Source organism: Lissotriton helveticus, chromosome 4_1, assembly GCF_964261635.1.
Source record: "Lissotriton helveticus chromosome 4_1, aLisHel1.1, whole genome shotgun sequence".
Classification (NCBI taxonomy): Eukaryota; Metazoa; Chordata; class Amphibia; order Caudata; family Salamandridae; genus Lissotriton; species Lissotriton helveticus.
In genome coordinates this window covers 923,064,820-923,088,278 of record NC_136063.1, presented here as the reverse complement: position 1 = coordinate 923,088,278, position 23,459 = coordinate 923,064,820, and positions in this window count along the sequence as shown.

The window sequence follows — 23,459 nt, the reverse complement described above, 5'->3', positions numbered from 1 at the left end:
CTGTTAGAAAAAGTTTACCAGTCCCTTTTTTATTTCTTAATGTGTATGGGGTTGTTAAATTGTTACCAATGAGATGAAACCTTTTCCCAGAGAGTGTTAACCTGGATAAAAATGGCAAAATGTGCTGTATTACCCTGCATAATTTTCCATTTATTGCTACATAATTTATTCAACCCACCTCATAGTTTGGTTCTCCCCTGCCGCATAATTCCATGGGGCCCTGATAGTGTCATATCACCTGCCCTGATAGTGTCATATCACCTGCATGTGACAATGGAAATACTTTGATGTTGGGATACCAACAGCTGCTGACATTCTCACACGTGACTTGAATTTAAAAGGACAGGGCAACGGCACAGGTTGAGCTAAGCTGAATACAAATGATTTACTTGGTAGACAGAGGAGTTATATAACCACTCATTACCAATTGGAGGTGCGCCATCGATAATCACTGAAAACGGTTCACATATTTCAATATAAAACAACTCGAACACATAACTTGTCATTTTTTTCTCTGCATAAGATTGTTCCAATCCATGGCACTTTTGCGGCCTCAGACAGATTCATTTAGATTAAGAGGTAGAGTTGATCCCGCTTGGCTTACTCCTTGGCAAGACTAGCATTTGTCTTGAAAAAAACGGACAGATAGACCTTGAATACCCCACCATACATAGAACTTCAACATCAACAAATTGTTTGCTGTTAGAATGTTTGACTAGTACATCTGTTTAGGCCAATGGAATTCCTCTACATTGCTGTTTTATTGAATTTAAAATGACATTCATTTCAGTTAAGAGGGCGATTTTATGAATAGAGATTTTGATTTGGGGTAGTGTTTTAAATCTACTAAAGGTGACCAGAGAACTTTGCATAAATTAATAGCCCGATTTCAACTTTTTTGGTTTTTCCGTCGGACCCCCGACGAGCCGGAAGCCCAGGGAAGACCAACAAGCCTTCGGTTTTACGCTGGCCGGATTACGATAGTAATCCAGGGCTGGCGGTGCAGGCGCAGTGGTGTCACGTCCACGGTATGTATGGCCCATGGACTGCCTTTAAAGCATACCGCCGCCGAGTATCACATAGTTGCTTTTAGGGATTTTCAGACAGACTTCATCCATTAAACAGCTGTGTCTTTCACATTTTTTTCCCACCCACTCCAGCATGCAATCATGGGGAACGGGTCAGCCGTCTTCAGTCATTGGCTGACTTCACTGTAAGTTAAGGCACGAGGTCCATTCACAAGGGGCATCAAAAACATGGTGATGGACGGAAGGCTTGAATTAATCTTAAAAACTGTCAATCACTCCCCGCTGCATCCCAATCCATCGCTTTTTTTAATGTACTGTTCTAAGTAACAATGGAATGACCAGACATGGTTTGCATGCTCACTGCGCCATTGGAACCAAGCTACACCCGACTGACAAGCCCCAATCAGGGTTATCAAAACAAAAAACTGATTTAACTCTTCTGAGAATATCAAGGTTGGCCTTTCAGAACAGATTAGTGGTTTCAAAATTAAGGGCCTGATTTAGAGTTAAGCAGACGAGTACTCTGTCACAAACTTGATGGATATTCCATCACAATTATATCCTAACATGCATGGGTGGGATATTGATCACTACGATCAGTTGCGGCTGGCGTTAATTGCAGGTGGGGGTGGGGGGGTTGCGCGGGGAGGGGTGGTGGTAATGTAATAATACATTTTAAAAACTTACCTGTCTGCCATCTGACCTGGTCTTGCGTTTTCTCAGCTCCTCCTCCTCATCTCCTGCCTCCGGCAGGAACAGGAAGTAGGCAGCCTCCCTCCCCTCCCCTAAGCCAATCATAACGCTGCAATGGCAGAGTTGTGATTGGTCGAGAAGGCGCCCAGCTAGGTGCCTATGGGGAGGCCATTATGTTCATGTCGGCTGCCTACATGGAGAAAGGGCAGAGTGCGCATGACTGGTTTGGGCGGCCCCAGAGGGTCGACCAAACCAGTCATGCTCACTTAGCAGTGGGCACACAACTCCTTCCCTGCCCACCCCTGCTGGTAGAGCAGCCCTGCCCTCCTGCCTGCCACCAAACTCTTCTGCTTTCTAGCAGGGCGAGAAGCAGAAACATAAAATAGTAGTTTTTACATTTTATGTTTCTGCTTCTTGCACTGCGAGAAAGCAGTGGGGCGACACTCCTCTGCCCTTGTGGAAGAGCTGCGTCTGATTGTGATAATGGAGCACCCATCTGAAAAAGCTCAATCAGGCCCTATGACACAAATAGTGTAATTTTTGTCCACAGTTCAGGTTCTTATATTAGCCTTTGGTTTCTAAGTAACAGTACTAAGTGTTGTCCACCAATTTCCACAAGTTGTAAAGAAACGTTGGATCACATGTGCATTTTGCCTCCTTGCTGGTTTTTTAACTCATTGGTGTCCCATAGATCAAATGTAGACCATAATAATTTTTATATTAGTCTCTGTGATGTTGAAAACTCTTTTATTGCGGTTCTTTTTTTAATTAGCTTTGATAACAATTGGAGGAAAGTCTAGTGTTTCTCATCTTATTATTCTTACTATTAAACTCTAAAAGATCAATGTGCAAACCGCCTGATTTAAGAGGTTCTTTTAGAATTGCAATTATAGATGCTTGAAAGACTTATGTTCAATCGCTTGGGTTTTTCTTAATGTAATTATATTACATTTTAAAATTATGCATTTAGCCCTGACTCGCTTCTCAAAAAGGACGCCCAATTTCACTAATCTATATGCTAATTCGTTGCTCACCCAGAAGTGACCGAAACAAGGCCTTTTGATGATTCACTCTACTTGCAGACAGGTGAAAGTTGCAGTATTCTGCAAAACTATAACATTTCCCGCATTAAAAGTATACTAAAACCTGTATCTTCTTTTGTAGCAAATGCTTGGAGACAGGAATGTCGCCTTCCAACAGTGACCGCCTTCCCCGATACCATGCAAAATCTCTTCCAATGCAGTTTGGATTATATCAGCAAAGGGTTACACAGGTAACAAAAATGGTACTAAAGTGAATTGATGTGGTCCCAGTCTTAGCATGTGACCAGTGTAAAGTACAAGGACATTAAAGTGGACTGTAATGGTCAATATGACCTATGTATGTGTAAAGTGATCTAACAGTAAAGTAAATACACCTCAGCAGGAAATTGATTTGATATGAAGCTCAGGAGAAGAGTCATGAAATAAGTGACTCCGATATGCTGCGGTGGTTAGTGTCCGTATTTATGGGACCCAGTACGAGCCCTTTCCATAAAGTTGTCCACTTAGCGTGTAAACAGGCCCTGTAGGTCTATAAAAAGATGAAACACAGTAGCGGTAAACATGTATTTTTGAAACCTTGGATAGATCATTTGTTCCGATCATTAACATTTTGACTGCGATCGGAAATTTTTAATGGCATCTGAGCAGTAAAAAAAGGCAAGCTAGAATGATGTTACTATTGCGTTATTATGTATGAACGATTTTGGTGTGCTGCCCTTTTTGTTTAAAATATTTAGTATTGTCTGCCCAACAGTAAAATGTGTTTCTTGGCAATGCTCTAACTGTCCTTCTCTGGATCAATGTGGTTGTTTCTTATGGATTTTCAGAGACGACATGTCAGTGTTTCCTAATTTATGGAAAAAAAATTGAGTCTTATGCTCACGGGGGAAGGCATTAGAAAAGTATATAGCGCACTGGTTAAGAGGCATCATAAGAACTTGTTAAAGTTTTACAAGGCCGTAGTGCCTCACACTTGTGGAACAGAATACATAACATTCTATCAATTAGAGTTCATGAGTAACATTGAAGGGAAAATCATGAGGGGTTTGGTATTTCTGAGTCTTGGTTTCTCAATGCAAGCGTTAAGCCTTGAGTTCTACCAGGGGTTCATTATGAAGCCCTGGGTGCAATTGCTCCTTGGGGTTACCAGATCTGTCGGTCTGAAGCTAGATCATTGAGGAATTGTATCCACTTGTTATGTTATGTTATGTTAATATGTGGTTTATATAGCGCGCGGCTACTCAGGCAGAGTGTCCCGGCGCTGTGCAGATCTGTAGAGAGACGTAGAGCAGAAAACAAGCGCACTAGAGGCTGAAGAGCCAGGTCTTTAGGCCTTTCCTGAAGGACAGGAGGTTGTCAGTTTTCCTCAGCGAGAGGGGGAGCTTGTTCCAAAGCTGCGGGGCACAGGCTCTGTAGGAGCGACCTCCAATGCGTGAATGCTTTACAGATGGAACGACAGCAAGGGCTTGTGTGGCTGAACGGAGCGATCTGGTAGGATGGTAGAACTGAACATGTTTCCTGAGGTAAGCTGCACCTGTACCGTGTAAGGACTTAAAGGTCAAGGTCAAAGTTTTGAAGATGATACGTTTCCTTACCGGAAGCCAGTGGAGTGCCTCAAGGAGGGGCGAGGTATGAGATCTGCGGCTTAATCCGAAAATGGCCCTTGCAGCGGAGTTTTGGACAGACTGTAAGCGAGATAGGAGGTATTCTGGGAGCCCTAAATAGAGCACATTGGCATAGTCAAGCCTAGATCCAATCATTGCTTGAACAGTGATTCTCCTATGAGCCTGTGACAGTAAAGGAAGAAATTTCCTAAGTATACGTAGCTGGCCAAAGCATTGGCCAACTAAAGCAAGGATCTGGGGTTTAAAGGAAAGACCATTGTCAAATTTGATACCCAGGTTCTTAGCGACCGCAGTAGGAGAGGAAGGAGGATGCATATCTGCCGGCCACCAAGATTTCCATTGAATATCAGGAGAACAGCCAAAAAATATTATTTCAGACTTGTCTGAATTACATTTAAGCTGGTTCAACTGAAACCAGGAGAAGACTGCCTCCAAGCAGCATTTAATAGAGTCACCCGCGAAATCAGAGTTCTTGTCACAGGTAAAGAGCAGCTGCGTATCGTCCGCATAGGACACGATACGCGCGCCAAAGGTCTCCACTAGTTCAGCCAAAGGGGAAAGGTAAACGTTTAACAAAGTGGGACTAAGAACAGATCCCTGTGGCACTCCCACATCGAGAGATGGAACTGTAGCTGAAAAAGGGGGAGACCAGATCATTTGTTGGCGTTCGGAGAGAAAGGACTTAAGCCAATTGAACACCGTCCCTCTAATCCCGATCTCCTGAAGTCTAGAAAGGAGCCGGTTGTGAGGGACGGTGTCAAAGGCCGCTGAGAGGTCTAATAGTACCAGCATTGCCTTTCCATCGCGATCAGTCACTCCCTTTATGGTCTCCGTTACCTCCAGTAATGCTGTTTCTGTACTGAGGTTAGAACGGAAGCCTGACTGCGTCTGATGGAGAATGTCATGGGCCTCTAAGAATTGTGACAAGGTGGAATGCACATGCTTTTCGGCGAGTTTGGCGAGGGCAGGAAGCAGAGATATAGGCCTGTAATTAGTGTGCTCCAACGGGTTCAAATTAGATTTTTTTATGAGAGGGATGACATGAGCCTTTTTCCAGGCCTTTGGGACCTCACCCGAGATAAAAGAGGCATTAAGGAGAGGATTAATCAGAGAATTAAGAACGGGGGCCATTTTTGAGAGGATTTTGGCAGGGCAGGGATCTGAGCCCGATGTCAGTTTTAGCATCAGGTCAAGCGAGGCCTCCAACGACAGGGGAGGAAAATCAGACAGAGTATGGGTGCCCTGTGATGTGTTCAAAGTAAAAAAAGAGGGAAAAGGATCAATGGCGGGGGCAGCAGGCGGAAAAGATGCCTGGATGTTCAGAATTTTATTGTAGAAAAAACTAGCCAATTGATTGACCCAGAGTTCAGAGGGAGAGAATTTGGGGTTTAGAGCAGGGGGGGAGGTGAATTCCCTAACGATATTAAATATTTCCTTGCTGATGTTACAGGCTGAGTCAATTCTTTTAGCGAAAAAAGCCTTTTTTGCTAGTGTAATTTCTTTGTGCTAGGCCTTAATAAGATTTTTAAACCTTATTTTTAACAGGACATCATAATTTTTGCGCCATAACCGTTCGGCTTTCTTACAATTTTTCTTAGTCTCATAAAGTTCGGTGGTAAACCAGGGGGCTGAGATACGTTGGGACTTTGAGGATCTGGTAGGCATGGGTGCCAATTCATCAAAACGTTGAATGAGCCAAGACTGAAAGCTAGAGAGGTCCTGTTCAAGGTTACCAGTCCGTGGGCATGGATAAAGTGCTAAGGACCTCTCCAGCATGCCAGTGGTGACACGATGGAATGGTCGAAATGCCTTCGATTGAGTGCTATTTTCCGTACAGGAGACTTTAGAGGGACCCACAATATCAAAATTTACTAGGAAGTGGTCTGACCATATCACCGGAAGTGGTGGATAGGGTTGAATAGACAGAGAAGAAAAAACTTGGTCTAACAGATGACCTTTGTTATGAGTAGCTGCAAAAAAATACGGTAGAAGATTAAACATGCTAGTGGTGTCATTTAATTTAACAGAGTCGCTGGACTCAGGTTCGTCCATGTGGATATTAAAATCTCCGAGAAGAAGAAGATGCTTGCATTTTGTTGCAAGAGGGGATAAGGTTTGGTGAAGTTTATCACAAAATGGACCCAGGTGGCCTGGTGGGCGATAGACTAAAAGGCCAGCACAGGAATGCTGCGGGGAGAAAGATAGGCAGAAGCCTAATAAATCAACCCCCAGAATGTTGTCAATTTCAAGTACAGAGCAGGTGTAATGTTTGTCTACTACCATTGCCACTCCTCCTCCTCTACCCAATTCTCGATCTTTCCTGACTATATAATAGTTAGGGGGAAGGGCAATAGCGATATCAGGACTGGAGGAGTCGCCTAGCCATGTCTCCGTAAGAAAAAGACATGACGGCTTCTGTTCTGAAAGTAGGTTAAAAAGGTCTAGAGCATGCTTACAGAGAGATCGAGTGTTTAAAAGCATGCAAGGATACACGGGGGCCTTCACAAAAGTCTCGTCAGTAGTGTCGTTTAAGCCCAAAGTAATTGGTGAGAGAAGCGAAGTGGAAGAAGACCATGCACAGGTCTCACAAACATGCCTATCCTTAACAGGGTCACATAGATGTTTAATACAGCCCAAGTAAGAGGTATTCCCCAGTCTAAGTAGCGTATCGCGATCGAAGGAAATTACCCTCTCCTCAGTGCAGTTAAAATGAGCGCGGTCTGCTGCCGTGCAGGGCGCCTCCGGGACGCGGACGGGCGCAGACGGGCTTACCTCAGGCGCACCTCAGGCGCGCATGAGGCGCGCCCGCTGCACTCGTCCGCTGCACGTCCTTGTAAGCATACTGGATTTATAGGGCGAAGGCAGGTCGCCTGACGCTAAACACTAGCGTGCCAACCAACTTCCCCCAATATGGCGGCCGCCATATTAGGGCCCGATCCTCAAAAGTAAGCTACACTTTTGAGTAATTTTGCACATTTGAATAAGTTTACTACTCTTTGATATTGACAAACCGCACTTTAGCAGTAACTTACACTTTTGTATAACTCACCCTTTTTTAGTAGGTTCACCTCTACACATGACCAAGCACCGGTCCTGCAACACCCTTCCATAGAAAATAATTGACGTAGGGACTTAAAATAAAACCCCGTATGAAATTATTTTAAATTGAATTAAATTGTTTAAAATAGTAAAAAATATACATATATATGGTTATAGACATTTTTTATAAACATTGTACATATTTATTATTTAAATAGAAACAATTTGCCTATGTAATTTAACAATAATCGGTCGATTCCGAACTGGGGTGGATAGCCCTCCGAGAGCCGCCCGCAGCCTTACCTTACGACCCACTCTGTCCCGGAGCCGAAACGTCCATACAAGGAAGTACGATGCTCAAATGTGTCCGATTGGCGACCGAGCCGTAGGCTCCGAAATCAGCAACTTTTTCCATGTGACCCGGAACCATAACCCCTGAATTCGACTCATCCGGAGGCATTTAAACAGCAGCTTCCGGTCGAGCAAGTACGATGCGCACTTCTTACACGCCGAACGGTTCGCCACTGGCAGCACATCTCAGCATCCGGAACTGGAGTCTCCTCTCATCGTTTGTCCCCACAACCCAAACAGTGGGTACGAGACGAACCAAGCATGTATCTGATCGCACATGTAATCCCTGCACTGTACTTCTATGACCGAATGAACAACAGAAATCAATGCGTACCCCGCAGACGGCAAGTACAACACCCATAGGGGGTAGATAGCCATAACTACCACCAGGCACAACCAATAGGGGGGTTCCCATCATTACCAGCAGTGTCTAGCCCATATGGGGTGGATGGATATCACTATCAGTATACTCCACCTGCATTGGGGTGAGTGCCTATCACTGCCAGCATTCTCCAGCACTTAGGGGGTGGAGGCCCAGTCCTTAACCCCTAGGGGGGATGCCTATCACCACCAGCAGTCCCATTCTACATGGGGGTGGATGCCTATCACTATCAGCATACTCCACCTGAATGGGGTTGGATGCCTATCACTACCAGCATTCCCCAGCACATAGAGGATGGATGCCCAGTCCTCTACCCTTAGGGGTGGCTGCCCTATCACCACCAGCAGTCCCACCTAAACGTCTTATATGCCAAACACCCCTCACCCTACCATCATGCCAACAGTGACAACTAAAGGGAACACATACTGTAACTCACATCACATCTGTGAGCAAAAGGTATGTGGGGTCAAAGACATCACCAAACGTGGTACATCGTGCCAATGGGGCTTGATCCCTCCCACCCTACTGTGACCAAAAGCTGATTATGGCATCCTAAATCCATGCATATCGTGAACATAGCATCAATGGTGCAAAACCCCACCCACCTCAGGGATCCAAATGTGAGTGCTTGTCCAAAATTGACAGCCAATGCAACTCTGCATGTCAGATTCCTGGTTGTAACACCACAAGCAATCTAGTGGCTAACTAGTGGGTGTGTTGCAAACAAACACAGATCTGTGGAGTGGAAGTGATCTGCGTTGACTAACATCCCTCTGACATGTGCAGAGTAGCAGTGCACATGGGGGCTGACAATGCCTTCAATGTACAATTACACAATGTAAGTTGCGCCCACCAGAATGCATACACACATATACACACAAACAGACACACATACCAAGGATTCATGTGTAGATTGCAGCCATCAGGTAATCAAGACCCATAACATGGCAGCAATGTAACATAATAACCATGAAGAATGCGTTGAATGATGAGGTAAGAGTCCCAGGGACAGTACGGCAAAACCTAACCCCCAACTTGCAGGCAATGTCCAGAAAAGCCTTACCAATGCATGGGTGCAGGTGCACAAACACACCAGCCAGTCCCACACAGCTAAATGAACACCATATGTGTGTGTGTGTGTCTCAGTGTACCGAGGCTAGAACGACACACATCCTGTGGTGTTTAACTCAAAACAGATATATGTGTACCCACTGCCATCCAGAAGTAACGCAGGAACTGGTTACCTCTATGTGGGTAATCAGCCATTGTGACATTAGTGGTCACACAACACAGTCATGTGACATAAGCTTGGCTGCACAGCAACAAACAGCAAGAGACAGACCCACTCTATCAATACCCACATGGAGCCCACATTGTGGAGACAGTAGCCTGTATGATGCGCCTTCAGTGTTTACAAATTTGGTAGTACACCCTACTGTTGAGCACAGTCACATGTGCGCACTGTGGCATGAAGTAACAGCCAAACTGCCATCACACCCACTCAGAAAACTAAATGGCCAAAGGCTGTGATGTCAGCCCTCTATGTATGTAGGGTCCTAGACATGAGAACACTCACATATGCCCACTCCAAATGCTACATACCTTGATCTACACCAAAGAGCAGCAACCAATCCCACATGGACTGCTGACATTGCACATGCAACAATGGCAATACCAGGGGTGGAGGGGGATCTAAAGTGTACAAACACCTCACACATGGCCAGGCAACATCCCTTGTGAATGACTCACACACCGTATATTATGAGGTACATGTGCATGACGTGACACTTATCTGACACATTGGGATCCTTTGAACAGTCCCCGAACAATAGAGAGCACATGGATACCCACAAAAAACACATTTTCACAGCATCAGACATTGAAGGCTAGGTTGTGATCAGGGTGAGCACTCACACACACATACAAGTTACCCAGTCACATGAAGCCACCGCAATGTGAAAACAACCTGATTTTTGTAACACCAAAGTGCAGGGGTGAATCCTGATTTTGTCCCATGTGAATTTGCACACATACCAGGGCCATTACATCAAACACACCCACCGATGACTGACTCCCATATGACCAGTATTTATCATGCACCCACTTCCCAGGAAAAATAGTCCTAACACCTATGGCAAACACAGGACAACTCAGCAAGCATTACAGCCAGGAGCAACTGCAGGGCTGCAGGGCTGTGTTGAAAAAAGCAAGGTAACCCACTGAGACATGCACACAGAACACAACGCATAGGCCCAGTCAATGACACGGGATTACACAGTGCCATGAGGTGACTCCACTCATGTGTAACCTCAGCTGTGCCAACAGTCGTCTGTGCAGGGTCAAGTCATGTCAGAAGTCTGCCAGTGAGCCAACTATCAATTCCGCCTGAAGGTTCTGGTCACATCAGCCTGAGTCCTGCAGTGTCCTTTAAGTCACCAGCACATACTCCAAACATATTTTTGGCAAGTTGCACTGATGACACAGATGACTTGTTCATCACCCACGCATTAAAATGCATGTCCAGTGCTGACGGGAAGAGTCAGTAAGAATGTGCACACATGTCAGCACTAAACCTGTGCAACAGTGGTAAAAAAAAGCTGTGACGTACTTCAAAGGCTGTCCCAATCCCTGTGCAAAAGCAGTTGTGATCATGAGAATCTGAATTGACACCCAATGATGATTTGGAGACAGACTGCAATATGACTTATGTACCATGGCACATATGAGACACATCACAACATCATATCACACATCAGCAAATGACAATAGCACAACATCAACTGAATTACACTCCTTAGCAACATTGTGTACATGAGATGTAAATCAAAGCAATAACAAAACATAACTTTATTCAGCAACGTAAAGGGGAAATGTCCAGCCCCGAATGTAAAAAGGCTAATGGCCAGTCCATGAAATTTGTCCATGATGGGGGACAACTAATAACATGTCAGCCAAACTGACACACAGTGGAGGAGTGTGGCTCACTGATTAGAGCAGCAGACCCTGATGCAGAGGTCTGGCCCGGGACCAGGGTTCAATTCCCGACCCGGCAGGGTCCTGAGCCCAAAAATGTCCACGGACTCGATAATTCTCGCCTCGGCGCCTATTCTAATCATGGGGTCCCACGCTGCAACTCTGGGCAATAGTTGCTTAATCTCCACTACGGCGGCCCACCCGCTGTGGGATGCCTGGCTTTCACCCTGGGGATACCCAGTAGGGGTTATCTCACAGGGAAAAGCCAGGACGGGTTCCCAAGGCAAGCGCCTTGATGCCTTCGGGTGATACGTGCGCTATATAAGTCGCAATACATTTAGACTTAGATTTCCCTGTGTTTGTGCTGCTCGGGTCTGTTGTTGTGCAGGTGTGAGTGTGGTTGGTTCAGGGAGGGTAGTGGAGATTGTTGATGGGGCCGAGGTAGGTGGGGTGAGGGACTGCTGGAGGAGGGACACTGCTGCTGTCAGTGAGGACGCCATGGACTGACTGATCCACTGTTGGGCAGACATAGTTGCTGACATGAAAAGAAAATCTGCCTCACAAAGGAGAGAGAAGGGTGTCACCTGCCAGATGATAATAATAGAGCATGAGCATAAACACGTGTCAGGAATGATAATACACAACAAAACTAAAATATAGCCTCAGGGAGAATGTGATACAAAAATATTGAGAACATTTGGAAGCCAAATAAGCAACATTTATTAGGAATACAATGAATACACTAAAATTAAATTATCATGAAATATATCAACAGGCCAAATAAGCATACATAACAAAAATAAACAGTGTGCTGTACAAAAGGATTTAAAGAACAAGAATTTTCTAATTATTTTTTAGGCCATTTGTCAAATCAGTGAACAAATAAAGATATTTCGTCCCCACAAACAGAGATATCAACAGTTAAAAGTAAATCTCAAACACTTACACAAAAGGACTCACATTCGACTAACTACTCAATCAGTTAAACCAACTCACATCCAGCATTTACACAATAAATATATATGCACAAATGCAAAAACAGGGGCAGAGACCACAAAAATATATATTAGGATGGGCAACAATATATAAACATTCACTGAAAGTCCTTGCCCAAAGGTCTCTGTCTTGCACGGTGCCAACGCGTTTCGGTGCCAAGGCTAGCTAGTAGCCACCACCTTCCTCAGGGCACTAATAATACAAATCTCTGTAGTTCAGGACCACTAGTGGGGAGAAAAAAGACAAACAGCCAGGTGGAACAGCAACAATTCAAATATGACAAAAATTCAGAAAGTGGCACGGATCCCAAATCTGGTAAATTCCATGTACGGACGTTCCATCCAAATGTAAATCAGGGTATGAACATGTCTAGAATGTAATCCGAATAAAGCGGGAATTGCAGACAGCTGATAAGAAGTTCAGATATGCAAAAAGGGCCGGTGGCTCGAGTAATTAAAGCAAAAGACTTCATCCGAATAGAAACCTAGAAACTACTGGTTCAAACAGCTGGAGGTTAACAAGATACTGGGCCAAGGCAGAAAAGAGTGCAGCAGCTCCTAGTTCAATTCAGGAAATCGGACTCCTAGAACGAATCAAGAAAGAGGGCTCAAACATGAAGTCATGAGGGTTCAAGGAATCTTGTGAAGAAATCGTCGTCGTCATGTGATGGCGCTCGGTTGGGCTGAAACGGCAAGAAGAGTCCAAGGGTTCCCAGGGAAAACATTGGAAAATCCTCCAAAGGATGGCGGTCGAAAAAACGATCAGCGTCCCAGGCTCCAAACGGAAGTAAATGGCGTCCGTCAGATCAGGGGTGGTAGTTGCTGACATGTCTTCCACGAATGACACCAATTGTGTCAAGAGATTAGTGTGAGTATGGAGGACACTCAGCATTGATATCTGCCCCACATGGATCTGCTTTGGCAGGTCCACATACTCCACACTCAGGGAAACAGGGGAGACAGATGTAGGGGGTGCGGTGCCTGGACTGAAGGAGACTCTCGCCCTAACAAGGGGGGCTCCAGAGACACATGGGATGGAAGCAACTGGGAGGGTGGAAATGGTGGAGGTGGCAGGGACAGACACCGCTGTCAGTGTTCTCTGGTGTTGAAACACCCACACCCTCCAGGGAATCATCACTTGAACGTTGTCATCTGCAGCAGATGCGGTGGCTGTTGACTTACCCTCAGTGTGGCTCCCCTCACCCTCCGTGCCCCTGTCTCCCTCAGACTCCTCCACAGCGGAACCAGTCTGGCTGCGGCCGTCCTCACGGTACGTGGAGCTGTCCCCTCCAGTGTCTGCCAATGATGCTGTGAACAAGGAGGAGAAACAGATTCACATCAGTCACCTGTATTAACTGGACAAATGCCCTTAAATGCAACACATCACTGAGAAAGCCCTGGCATCATTTAAAAACCTAATCACAATCTAACACACATAGGTTAACCTGGCACCTATGAGCATGCCAGGGAACCATGCCTCAGTACCCATGATGACAAGGGACCCATCAGCCCATGGTATGTGTGATGTCGGACAGCACATGTGCAGGCATTACCAGACTACCCAGGACACTGATCTGCTCTGAACGTTACTGTCATGTGTTCTGACACACATGTCACATTCCTGGCCACTGAGTCAGGCTTTGGAACAGCATTTGTGATGGCATGACCCCATTATTGATATGATTAACATTCTTCCATTACCAGACACCATTACGGCCCATGTCTTTAAATGTAAAGCTTGCACACTGTGGCTACGGTACAAGAAACATGTCACAATACAGCATGCCCCAGATATTAGTGTGTAACATGATGCCACAGGCCCGTCTGGCCCATCAGTCAGTACTGACTACTGTCACAGGGTCAGTGCATGGCTAGTCCACAATCAGCAACGTGTCACACTAATGTTTGCACTGTGAATGGAACTCCAGTAGTGGTCATGTATACATGGTCACCACATGCTACACACATTTGATAGAATATGATAAAGTCACAGAAGCAACATATCACATCACAGTTTGTGAGTCTACAACTCTGTGTACCTCATCATAGAGGACATCACACGCAAATAGTAGAGCAGTTGACACAAATCTGTTGAATTCACCAAAATACGCATTATAGTGACTACACACATATGTATTGCCCTGTGTGCATAACCAATAAACACATGTCCATGACAAACATATGCCAAACCTCTGAAATTAATAAAACTATGGCAGGCTAGCTTGACACAGAGTCAGACATGTTGATAAACGTTCACAATGGTCGAAGTGTTGGCTGACACACAAGATTAGGAGGCCATAGCATCTCAGGTGACTGGAGAGGCAGACCTTGCCATGGGCCATGTGCTACATGGGATTACAAGGAGTACAATGCAAGTGACCATGCATTTGCTGGAACTCATACACATCAAATGTCTGAGGGGTCACAAGTGTGCATGCCTGCTGCATGGGTGTGTGGTCAATACCTTACACTCTTATGTAATTGTATTGTATTGTATTGTAAGGGGAATTTATAAAGCGCGCTGACACCATGGGTTTCCTGGCGCTGGCAGACAACTGGGGGACTGGGAGGGTTTAGCCAGATTGAGGGAAGAGCCAAGTTTTTAGGGATTTACGGAAGAGGGTAAGGGAATTGGAGGTTTTAAGAGAGAGGGGGAAGGAATTCAAGAGTTTGGGGGCCAGAAATGCAAATCTCCGGCCTCCGGATCTGCAGAGTTTGACAGGGGGAGTGAGTAAGAGGTGCAGATGAGAGGATCTCAGGTTCCGAGAGGGGCTGTAGGTCCTGATGAGAGATTTAAAAAAAACAGGACAGGAACCAGATAAGGATTTAAAGGTGAGGCAGCCGATCTTAAAGGCTGCCCTCGAGATGACGGGGAGCCAGTGCAGTTTTAGAAGGAGGGGTTTGGCGGATTGCCATTTCGGAATCCCAAAGGCCAATCTCGCCGCTTGATTCTGAACGAATTGTAGTCTGCAGAGAGATGTTTTGGGCAGACCATGATAGATAGCATTCGAAAAATCTAAGCGGGAGAGGACAAGGGCCATGATTACTTGCAGGAGAGCTTCAGGAGTGAGGAGATAAGCCACCTTCCTGATCCTGCGCAGCTGGAACATGCAGGAGGAGACAATTGTCCCCACCTGGGGCCCGAGGGAGAGACCGGAGTCAATAGTGATCCCTAGGCTTTTTACCGAGGCCACAGGGGTGGGGGGAAGGCCAAGTTCTGCCGGCCAAAAATGCAGACCCCAGTGGGTAGAGCTCTTGCCAGGGAGAAGAAGCCCCGTCTTTCCGGGATTCAGCTTAAGCTGATTTTGGCACATCCACGATAGGATGTGGGACATAACTGCCTGAAAGTTGGGAATAGCAGAGGGGGAATCAAGAGGGAAGATGAGTTGCAGGTCGTCCGCGTAATTGAAAACGGTGACGTCCCACTGCCTCAAGGAAAAGAGAAGGGGTCGAAGATAAAGATTGAAAATAAGGGGGGACAGAGAGGAGCCCTGAGGGACCCCGCAGGGCAAGTGCTCCCGAGGAGCTCTAAAAGTGCCCAGGCTAAGGGTCTGAGACCTCCCGGTCAGGAAGGATTTGACCCATGCCAACGCCAGGCCCTGGATGCCAGCTTGCTCGACACGGTGGAGAAGGATGTTGTGGTCCACCGTGTCGAAGGCAGCCGACAGATCTAATAAAACCAGGGCCTGGGGGGTACCCTTGTCAGCACCGTCTCTCAGGGCATCCAGCACAGCCAAGATGACAGTCTCCATAGAGTGGCCGGGTCTGAAGCCGGCCTGGTTAGTCTCAAGAAAGGTGGAGTTCTCAATAAACTGTGAGAGGCAGGTGGTGACATGGGCTTCCAAAATTTTGGAGAAAAAAGGCAGGAGAGAGATGGGGCGGTAATTCGCCGGTACGGCGGGATCAGCCCCAGGCTTCTTCAGTAGAGGCACCAACACGGCCTCCTTGAAGGAGCGGGGTACCGTACCGGACGACAGAGAAGAATTCAGCAGGGGAAGGATACAATCAGGTAAAGAGTGGCAGATATTTCGTAATATGGTGGGGGGACAACAGTCGTCTGGGGATCCAGATTTAACGCGGGTGGCCAGTGTGGCCAAAGCGGTAGGGTCTAAGGGAGGGAAAAGTGTAAAAGAAAGAGCATTATGGGGGGGAGAAGCGGGGCCGGTGCCAGGGGGGGTAGTCGGAATGGTATCTTTGATCGAGGCAATTTTTGGGACGAAGAAAGTGCTCAGCGCGTTACATGATTCTTGTGTGGGGGCCTGAGTCGGAAGTGTCCTAGGATCGGAGGTAAATTCGTTGAGGATTTTAAAAATCTCCTTAGACTTGCAGGGGGCAGATAAAATTTTGTCTGAGGCATAAGCTTTTTTGGCGGCGGAAATGGCTGTTTTATACTCGTTCCGCGCAGCCACATATGCACTTCTGCTAGGTAAGCAGTAGTCTCTCCTCCACCTGCGCTCGAGTCGGCGGAGTTCTAACTGCAAAGTCTTAAGGTGAGGGGTAAACCATTTATGGGAATGACAGTGTCGGGATCGGGGAAACTTGGTTAAAGGTGCGAAAGTATCGCTGGCTATAGTGAACCAGTCAGAAATTTGCCCCTGAAGCTCGTCAGTGCTTGAGTCTGTGGGGAACAAGGGACGGGTGAGAGAGAGATGAGATAAGAGTTTGGAGGAGTCGGCGGCTCTCCACTTGCGTGCGGTACCGCCCTCCTGCAGTGGGGTCCTGATCTGGCCAACGGCCGAAAAGGTGGTGTCAATTAAGAAGTGATCGGACCACACACAAGGTGTTATGAATGGGCAGGAGGACTTGACCCCGTGAGCCCAGATGTGGTCAAGGATATGGCCACCGCTATGAGTGGCAGACCTGACTAGTTGTGTAAAATCCAAGCTCGAGAGGGCCTCGAACAGTTCGGTGGCATGGGGGCCGGCATCCTCATTCTGGAACCAGTAATTGAAATCCCCGACAATGATAGTGCAGGGGGAAGAGGTGGCAAGATTGGTTAACTGTTCAATAAAGGAGGAGGGGAAGGAAGGCATGGGGTGGGGGGGACGGTAAAGTACCATAAGGGTGACAGCGCCTACCTCGGTCCCAAGACGGAGGACCAGGTTATCCACATCGGGGAGGGTCATATTGGCAGAGGCAATGATCTTAAGATTCTTCCGTATTACCGCTGCCACCCCTCCACCGGAGCGGCCTCCAGGTCGGTTGGTATTCAGCAGAAAGTAGTCAGGAGGTAGTGCAGCAAGGATGTCGGGGAGGGAGTCGTCAGTGAGCCAGGTCTCAGATAGTAAAAGGACATCTGGCTTCTCTGTCATAAGAAGATGGAAAATATCGGCTTGATGCCTGACCATGGAGCGAGTGTTGAGGTATAATACCCGGAGCTGCGACTTGGCAGGGACAGGAAGGGTGGAAGATGACGACGGCCCCAGCAAAGGGGAAGAGTGACCTGGGATCCCCAATAAGGAGATCCTGGTCCAGGTCTCGGGAGGTAGAGGGCAAGCAATGGTTTGTAGACTCATTAGAGTGGAGCGGGAATAAGAGATGGCAGAGGCAGCGTCCCTGGCCCCTGGGCCCGTCCGGCCGCGGACGGGCGCAGACGGGCTTAACTCTGGCGCAACTCCGGCGCGCCTCCGGCGCGCCCGCTGCGCTCGTCCGCTGCGCTGACGCATGGGGGACGTTTAAATAGGCTGATGACGAGGGTGGGCGGAGCCAGCAGGGCGGGTTGGGAAGGGTTTTTTAAAAAGAGATAGGCGTCTACCGCTCGTAGTCAGCGGGACTGAGAAGGAGCAGGGCTGCTTGCAGTCAGCAGAGGAAGCAGGTAAGTTTTAAAATAAATGTCAAGTGCCCCCCACGAGCAAGCCCTCTGCCACAGGGCTGCTCGAGTACACTCGGCAAAAAAGGGGCGGAGCCTAAATAGGCTGATGACGAGGGTGGACGGAGCCAGCAGGGCAGGTTGGGAAGGGTTTTTTAAAAAGAGATAGGCGTCCACCCACAACAGCAATTAGTGCAGAGATGTTGATCACACACAGAGCACATGTTAATAATCCATAAATGATCTGACACAAGTCCCAGATTAGCCTCACCCATGTAGCTCAAGTCAATGAACACTTTGCTGAAGTTGCTGTCAACATTCCCTTGGACAACAATAAATACACACAATCCAAGTGACACATGTGAAAGAGAGGAAGGGACACACCTGGGCATCAGATGTGAATGGGACACCACCACATTTAGCCACATGGGACTTGTCTGAGCTGACAGACTAACTGTGTGAGTGTAACTTGGCTGAAGGAGTGCAAACTGCAGGTTAAACCAAATACACCTACAAGGCATGGACTTTCCCCCTCCTTGCTGCTGTCTGGCCTGCAACTGCCCATCCAGGTCTGGAAAGACCACCGCCAGGATCTGGGGGGTCAGGTTCCGGTGTCCGCCCCTCCTGCGAGGAGGCGACAGCTTCCGCTGAACCCTTGCTATCCTCTGGGTCCAGCCACGAAGGTCCTGCCACCTCTTCTAGCAGTTGCCGATGCTGCGTCTGTACCCCACCAACCTAACTGCCATGGGGATGGGCAGTCACATTTCATTCTTTTATGGGCAGTGACCTGTGAGGATGACAATGTGAGACAACATCACTACACATGCCCCATGTTACCAAACACACAGTTGGACACACATGTTTAACTTTGCAGTTCATATCATGTATACAGGTGTTGCAACTAAGGTAATGGCGAGTTCTCCTGTGTGAAAGCCCAAATCAATGACATGGCAGTGCTCGCAGACAGATGGCTTCAGGGTGGACACCCACTCACTGCTCAGACCGGACACTGTGAGGCACAGTGTTGCACAACATTTGTACCTGCACGGGTAGACCAATCACATGTCCCACTCCACTTACACCCCCTCAGCGCCTCTCCCTAGATTGCGCGAGCCACATTGATTAGGGAACACTGGCAACAACAACATATCAATCGAGTCAGCGGTAAATGGTCTAAATATCGATTCCAAAATATCGAGTAACCTAAATATCGAGTCCAAAATATAGAATGGAAAAAATATCGACTGGACAGAATATAGACATCCAAAATATCGTTTTGAAGGTAAGTACTGTAATATCGAATTAAAAAATATAGACAGTCAAAATATCGAAGTACATAATATAGGTGATAAAAAATATCGACTTTTTAATAATATCGAATTTTTTTAAGTGTTTTATATGTTAGTTTATGTGTGAAAAGTGTATATTTATTTTAAATTTATTGTAAGTAATTCATTTTATGTTATTTAATTTTTGCGTAATTTAATTCTGTAGCGGGTTGTGGGTTTATAGGGGAATAGGGTGGGAAGTAATGTAATTATAATTAATTAAATATGTTAATTAATTAATAGGTATTTATTTAGAATTAATTGTTAATTAATTTTTAATTATTGATAATTAATTAATTGTTAATTGATAATTAATTTTTATTAATAGTTTAATTGACAATTATGTGAATAATATTATTTTATTTTTTGTAGCGGGTTGTGGGTTTATATGGGAATAGGGTGGGAAGTAATTTAATTATAATTAATTAAATATGTTAATTAATTAATTAATTGGCATTTTTTTAGAATATATTGTCAATTAATTTTTAATTGGTAATTATTAATTGTTAATTGATAATTATTTTTTATTAATTGATTATTTGATAATTGTGTGAATAATATAATTTTATTTTTAGTGGCAGGTTGTGGGTTTATAGGGGTATAGGGTGGGAAGTAATTTAAATATAATTAATTAAACATGTTAATTAATTAATTGGTATTTATTTTGAATAAATTGTCAATTAATTTTTAATTGGTAATTAATTAATTGTTAATTGATAATTCATTTTTATTAATTGATTAACTGATAATTATGTGAATAATATTATTTTATTTTTAGTAGCGGGTTGTGGGTTTATAGGGGAATAGGGTGGGAAGTAATTTATTATAATTAATTAAACATGTTAATTTATTGGTATTTATTTAAAATAAAATGTAATTAATTTTTAATTGGTAATTAATTAATTCTTAATTGGTAATTAAAATGTATTAATTTATAATTATGTGATTTATATTAATTTATTTTCACTAGAGTGGGGATATTAAAATTTACCCCTATGCTATCCAACGCTTTCCCTACTGTTGCACTCTCCGGAGTGGGAATAGTAATTTTTACCCATACGCTATCCAACGCTTTCCCTACTGTTGCACTCACTGGAGTGGGAATAGTAATTTTTACCCCTACGCTATCCAATGCTTTCCCTACTGTTGCACTCACTGGAGGTGGAATAGTAATTTTTACCCCTACGCCATCCAACGCTTTCCCTACTGTTGCACTCTCTGGAGTGGGAATAGTAATTTTTACCCCTACGCTATCCAATGTTTCCCTATTGTGGCACTCGCTGGAGTGGGAATAGTAAATTTTACCCCTACGCTATCCAACGCTTTCCCTACTGTTGCACTCACTGGAGTTGGAATAGTAATTTTTACCCCTACGCTATCCAACGCTTTCCCTACTGTTGCAATCTCTGGAGTGGGAATAATAATTTTTACCCCTACGCTATCCAACGCTTTCCCTACTGTTGCACTCACTGGAGTGGGAATAGTAATGTTTATCCCTACGCTATCCAACGCCTTCCCTACTGTTGCACTCTCTGGAGTTGGAATAGTCATTTTTACCCCTACGCTATCCAACGCTTTCCCTACTGTTGCACTCGCTGGAGTGGGAATAGTAATTTTTACCCCTACGCTATCCAACGCTTTCCCTACTGTTGCACTCTCTGGAGTGGGAATAGTAATTTTTACCCCTAAGCTATCCAACGCTTTCCCTACTGTTGCACTCTTTGGAATGGGAATAGTAATTTTTACCCCTACGCTATCCAACGCCTTCCCTACTGTTGCACTCTCTGGAGTGGGAATAGTAATTTTTACCCCTACGCTATCCAACGCTTTCCCTACTGTTGCACTCCCTGGGGTGGGAATAGTAATTTTTACCCCTACGCTATCCAACGCTTTCCCTACTGTTGCACTCTTTGGAGTTAGAATAGTAATTTTTGCCCCTACGCTATCCAACGCTTTCCCTACTGTTGCACTTCCAGGAGTGGGAATAGTTATTTTTACCCCTACGCTATCCTACGGTAATAATATTGTGTATTTTTTATTAATATTATGTTTATATATTACCTACTGGCGGTCGCCAGTAGGTATATATAGTTAGGATTTTTTCTCTATGGGATTTTTGAAAATTCTATGTCTAATAACTTTGGCGTTTGTGGACGGAATTGGCTGAAATTTTCAGGAAAATGGCACATTTTGTTTCTGAGCAGCCCTTGAATATTTGGGGGGGGTTCGTCAAGGGGGGGCCGAGAAAAAAGGGGGGTCCCAAAACGTGTTTTTAACATTGAGTTTTCCATAGGGCGGTTGGCCTCACTTTTAGCCCGAACGGCTGAATGGATTTGCACGAAACTTGGCAAAATTGTAGGGACTGGTAGCCCGATGTGCCTTTGCTAGGTCTCAATATATGTGCTCCAGTGGATTTTGAGAAATTAACGTTCAAAAAAAGATATATATCTGTAACAGCGGACCGGGCAGCGCTCCGGTTCGCGGACTTTACGCGTAACGGAACTTCGCGTAGCGAAGCTGATTGGCTCTCCGGCGTCTGTGAACATTCCAAACAGTCCGTAGCGGCCGCCATCTTGTCTCTCGGTAGGATCGAGAGACAAGAGGAGGCCAAAGCGAAGAGGCAAATGACCATAAGGGGGCATAGTAGAACCCCCTAGGTTTGATGTGGAGGTTTTAAAAGGGTCCCGCGGGGCAAAAAAAAATAATAATATTAATAATCGAACGGCTGAATGGATTTGCACGAAACTTGGTAAAATATTAGGGACTGGTAGCCTGATGTGCCTTTGCTAGGTCTCAATATATGTGCTCCAGTGGATTTTGAGAAATTAACGTTCAAAAAAAGATATATATCTGTAACAGCGCTCCGCTTCGCGTAACGGAGGTTTGCGAAGCTGATTGGTTCTCCGGCGTCTGTAAACATTGCAAACAGTCCGTAGCGGCCGCCATCTTGTCTCTCGGTAGGATCGAGAGACAAGAGGAGGCCAAAGCGAAGGGGCGAATGACCATAAGGGGGCATAGTAGATCCTCCTTGACCTCTTAGGTTTGATGTGGAGGTTTTAAAAGGGCCCCGCGGGGCAAAAAAATAATAATAATAATAATCGAACGGCTGAATGGATTTGCACGAAACTTGGCAAAATTGTAGGGACTGGTAGCTCGATGTGCCTTTGCTAGGTCTCAATATATGTGCTTCAGTGGATTTTGAGAAATTAACGTTCAAAAACAAGATATATATCTGTAACAGCGCTCCGCTTCGCGGAGATAAAATTATATCTGTATTACCTAGCTGTTGCTAACACCAGTTAGCGACGGCTAGTAGGAGATAGCGACCATCTTGGGCCCCACTTTGCATGTGAGTGATATTTATCACTAATGACATGCAAAGTGGGCATGCCAAGATGTTAGCGACTGGAAACAGTCGCTAACATCGCTATCTCCTATTATCAACTTTTGGAAATATTCGAGATAAGCGCGAATATCTCCAAAAGCTAGCACCTGCCCTGAGCAGTTCTTAGCCATGTTATCCAATGAGAGGTGGATAACATGGCTAAGAGCATTAGCTCGGTAATGCATGAATATCGCTGAGTTTTCAGCGATATTAATGCATTGCGGTCGTTTATTATCGTATTTGCGATAAACCTTGATAATAGCAAGGTTTATCTGCGATAATTTCTGACGATGCTTAGCGGTAAAAAAAATCGTTGCTAAGCATCGTTAGGGATAAATATCGCTTAACTTTGGTAATATGCCCCAACGTCTGTTAACGTTCGATTCGAAGGAAATCAGGAAGTGTTGAAAAACATTGTCTGCGCCATCTTGTCTTTTTTCAAATGCCACACTTTTGTCGTGCACGGCAGCCATTTTAGATGCCTTGACCAGACCCACTCTGTGCACGCTGTCGATCCTTAGCATGGCTCCCCACCCTCGCAAGCATCTCCCCCAGGCAGTGGTCACCCCCGCTCTCTGTCTTATGCATGGGTAATAAACCTCCCCCCATCTGCGCTGCTCTTCCCTGAGAATCACACCCTGTGCCCGCCCGACACCTCCCTTTCGCCCTATTCACTACCGCACCCTCTGACACTCCTTTTCCTCTGTGTCCGATTGTCCAGGCTGGTCCTAGGGTATCAGCTAGCCCTGCAGATGTAGTTTATGGCCCCAGCTGTAAAGAATCACCCCTCTTCAAAGGAGTTATAGTA